Below are 4,931 nucleotides of genomic sequence, written 5' to 3'. Positions count from 1 at the left end.
TTTGGACTGGACACTGATCCAGAAACTCTGAGGTTGGACAGACCTGTTGAAGAAATGATGGAGATTGTAAGCAAAGCTTTATTTTCCTATGGCTTAGTTTGCAGTAATCGTTCATGTGAAAACGTTGTTGGTGGTGGGTGGTTATTGATAATTTTGTTCAGGGATATTCAAAGCTAGACTTTGAGCCACAAGCGCTTCAGGATGAGAACTATCGACACAATTATTGATAGCGATTCAAATTTTTAAAAGAGGTTTACATTACCTGGTTGATATGCAATTTTTCTTTTATTCATCTCTTGCTGTCCCCCTTTCTTTTTGTTCTAGGGATAACTGCGATCTGATGATGGCTGATAAGCGTCATACATCGGTCTCCCTCTGTCTTTGCACCATGTTTGCCAGAGTCGTGATGTGCTGCAGTTTCATAAAAGTGCACGATTGTCTTGGCCGGCCAAGGGGGGGGGGGGGGCAACTCGACAAACCTCCTTTGTGAATTCGGGCCATAGTGTTTGCAATTAAGTATTGTATATTCATGTATCTTATTACTACCCCTCCCCCCCCCCAAAAAAAAAAAAAAAAAAAAAAAAACACACACACACACTAACAAGGTCTTTTCCGGTTGGTTAATGTATAGTTTCATTATATTTATGTGTTACTCTAAGCTTTAAAACGTATAAATGCTGGGTGATTCCGACCCAAATTCGTCAACAAACAGTGGCATCATTGATTTCAAACGCTGTGGATATTGTAAAGTGGACGTGCCTTACGGGACTTCAGATTTGTAAATTTGTAAAATAAAGCGGTGTGTTTTTAAAGTCACGTGGTATGCAGACATAAATCAATGTGCTCGTTTTTAGCATGAGTTTGCTCCATCCCCACTTTTAGAAAATGGATTGGAAATGCATGTACTAGGGTTGGGTTTGGGTGGGGTCCCCCTCCCAAAGTTGAGAAAGGTAGACAAAATTGAGATCCCCGATGATGTATTTTAAGCCCCAAATGTTCTTACTTTTTATCAGAAATTAAATGGATATTATCCATAAATTTACCTACATCTCTTTCCCCTCTCTCTCCCTCCCCCTCTCTCTCTTCCTCCCCCCTCTCTCTCTGTCTCTCTTCCCCTCCCCCTCCCCATCTCTCTCTGTTTTTGTATTTTTCTGTCTCATTTCCACTCTTTTGTACTGTCACAATGTTATTTATTCTTATTCGTAGTTTTAATAATCAAGCATATATATTTATCAAACTTTCTTCCATACCTGATTTATTGAATGTTAATATTTTTCTTCATCATGTTTATTATGTCATTTATATATACTTTCATTAACTGTAAAATATTTCATTAATCGATTAATAAAGATATTGTTATTGACCAGCTTTTTCATTTTTTTAATAAATTGAATAACTAAAATCACTTAACTTTAATTGCAAATGGTGCATAATGACATAAGTTCTAATTTTAGCTATTAAACCCTGACCTAAAAGAACAAAACGAACCTGCAGAATTCTGCTAACAGATACCTTGAGAACTTTACTCAAAATTGAAGAACGAGAATGAGAGAAAGAGAAATACAGTTGTACCAAAGTGGCCGAGGAAGGAAACAGTCCAGTGAGAGAACAAGAAGAAGAATCAATGAAGAGAAGGAGGGGAGCAGAAAAAGAACAGGGGGCAGATTAAAAAAGATTGGTAGAACTTCTTTGAGTAGTTCAAGAGAAAACTCACATCGTACGTAGAAAAAGGAAGGAAGGTGAAATAGAGAATAGGAGAGAGAAAGAGAGATCTATCCGAGAGGGAGGATGAGAAAGAGAGGGACACACACAGAGAGACGCAGAGAGAGCGAGACATACATTGAGAGACAAAGAGAGAGAGAGAGAGAGAGAGAGAGAGAGAGAGAGACGGGGGAGAGAGAACAAAAAGGGAGGATAGGATGGGCGCATATCATTTGAGAAATCCTTTTCTATCAACATATCCTGTTTACTGACAAGATCTACAATTATGATGTTCCTGTCAATCGTTCCCAGTTATGAATATAGGGATAGTTGAGTTTTGTTGCAGAGGGTGCTACACAAAATATTTTTTTTGTAAGATAATGAAAAACTGAGTGTCGAATTTAAAAGAATATACAATTTGAATGATACACTTATCGATTCATAGACAGCTGAAATATCCATGAATATAAACATTTCTAATATTTGTGGTGCCCCACATATATTTGGTAATTTTGAACCAGCCGTTAAAAAACGAGATATTATTATTTATTAATACGGTCACCGTATTTATTTGAAATTGGAGCTGAATTGGTATGATCGTCTTTAATCTAAATTTCACACATTTTGGGGTCTAAAATTAACTTCATAGCAATTTTAGGTCATAAAAGTGCACTAGAAATGTCATAAAGAAGAATAAGAGCAATAACCATGCACTTTGAAGGCATTTGCAGTCTTAAACAAGAACTCAACTATCCCTTTTAGCGAATTCACAGAAAATTACGAGGTATCTTTACAGTTTGTTCCTCTTCCTCTTTCTCATCGAAATCCTCCTCTTCGACAGTTGCGTCCCGGTACTGCTGGTACTTGGACACCAAGTCGTTCATGTTGCTCTCAGCCTCAGTGAACTCCATCTCGTCCATACCCTCACCAGTGTACCAATGAAGAAAGGCCTTTCGTCTGAACATGGCGGAGAACTGCTCAGAGATGTGTTTAACCCTCACGCAATTTACGGTCATCTTCACAATTAAACCTCGTATCTACTTCTGTGTCAACTCTCTCTTATGGTAATCGCTCCTTTCGCAAAGCTTCTGCTGAACTTTGGAACAAATTACCTTTAAATGTAAAAAACTGTCAAACCGTTAACCTATTCAAAACTAGTCTCAAGACACATTTATTCAAAATTGCGTTCGATGATTAATTATCTCTGTTCACTTTGATGTGTATTCCATATGTATTGTTATTTGTAGGTTTATTTGCATTTTTAGTTTTGTATAAGATGTAATTGTATATCAGTCTATTTTGTGTGTATAGCGCTTAGAGACTTCGGTGGTAAGCGCTTTATAAGTAACGTTTTTATTATTATTATTATTATTATTTAAAGAGCTCCTGGATGGCGGTGCTGTTGCCGATGAAGGTGGCAGCCATTTTGAGACCTCGGGGAGGGATGCCACAGACAGCAATCTTGGCATTATTCGGGATCAATTCGACGAAGTAGCTGGTGTTCTTGTTCTGTAGTTGAGCATATTATGTTCGTCAAACTCCTTCATGGACATACGACCACGGAAGATTGCGGCAACTGTGAGGTAGCGGCCGTGGCGAGGATCGCAGGCTGCCATCATGTTCTTATAATCAATCATCTGCTGTGTTAGCTCGGCAACAGATGTGGCCCTGTATTGTTGACTACCACGGCTTGTCAGAGGAGCAAATCCAGGCATGAAGAAGTGAAGACGGGGAAACGGCACCATATTGACAGCCAGCTTACGAAGATCTGCGTTCAGCTATCCAGGAAACCTGAGACAAGTTGTGACGCCACTCATGGTTGCAGACACGAGATGATTTAGGTCACCGTAGGTCGGAATCGTAAGCTTTAGGGTTTCGAAGCAGATGACGTAGAGTGCTTCATTGTCGATGCAGAACGCCCCATCGGTATTCTCGACCAGTTGGTGGACGGAAGGTTGTAAGGTTCGACGACGGTGTCTGAAACCTTTGGCGAAGGAACAACGCTGAAGGACGTCATGATCCGATCAGGGTATTCTTCACGGATCTTGGTGATCAGGAGGTTTTCCACACCAGAGCCAGTTCCATTTCCCATAGAATGCGTAAGCTGGAACCCCTGTGGACATAGACACATTAAATAAATGGTCATGCATGTTTAAACCAGACTCATTCGGTGCCGAGTGACCTATTCTTGAAATAATAATTGAATAGGAAATGGAAATATTCAGCAAAGGGAAACAATAACTTGAATGCAACAATTTCAATATCTTTCCTAATCAAAGAAAATACAAATATTGAAATCGTTTCGTGGCTTCTTTCTGTTAATATTTTAAAATGTCTATTAATTTCAAAAGAAACGACATTTATCAAAAAGCTTTGGAGCATAATTATTGTAGGTACTATAAGAAATATGCAACATCTGAATAAGAATCACAAAAGCCAGAGAGCCTCTACCCCCAATAACTAGTATTAAATATTAAATGAATGATTTGAAAAAGAAATAATGAGGAAACATAAACCAGACAAAATTATCCGAATCAAGGGATTAAATAAGAGATTCTAGTATTTGTAACAAAGAGATGAACTGTTGTTAATTCAGTCGCTAGACGACAAATTCATAATAGCAATTCGAAATATACGGACACATAATTACAAGCATTGCCCTAAAACACTTTCAAAGTCAACTGCACAACTCAGGCATCAGAACAAAATTATAATGCTTTATATAGTGAAGGTTGTTTTGTAATGCTTCGTGAAGGATGTATTACTATGATCGAAACAATCACTCAAGTTTTTTAAACCAACCTGAATACAGTCACATCCCTCGGCCTCCTTTCGTACAACGTCCATCACAGAATGAATAAGTTCAGCGCCTTCTGTGAAGTGTCCTTTGGCCCAGTTGTTCTCTGCTCCGCTCTGGCCAAAGATGAAGTTGTCTGGTCTGAAGATTTGACCAAATGGACCAGAATGGACAGAGTCCATAGTGCCTGGCTCGAGGTCGACAAGAACCGCTCTTGGGACGTATTGTCCTCCTGCCGCCTCATTGTAGTATACGTTGATACGCTCGAGCTAGAGATCAGAGTCGCTTTAGTAAGTACCGGTCGGGTCAATGCCGTGTTCATCAGAGATCACCTCCCAGAACTAGACAATGGTTGTTAAGAGGAATGAGTAGAGAATCATGCTAATTTAAATTCGAATCATATTTTCAATTGAATTCAACTAACTGTTACAAA

General features: G+C 38.9%; 1 pseudogene; it reads right to left on the bottom strand.

Moving 5' to 3' along the window:
* Positions 1 to 3,072: 3,072 nt before the first annotated feature.
* Positions 3,073 to 4,695, bottom strand: LOC115927570 (annotated as a pseudogene).
* Positions 4,696 to 4,931: the final 236 nt, after the last annotated feature.

This window comes from Strongylocentrotus purpuratus, unplaced genomic scaffold (genome assembly GCF_000002235.5).
Source record: "Strongylocentrotus purpuratus isolate Spur 01 unplaced genomic scaffold, Spur_5.0 spur5_contig_849, whole genome shotgun sequence".
Lineage (NCBI taxonomy): Eukaryota > Metazoa > Echinodermata > Echinoidea > Camarodonta > Strongylocentrotidae > Strongylocentrotus > Strongylocentrotus purpuratus.
This window is presented reverse-complemented; position numbering and strand designations above follow the sequence as displayed.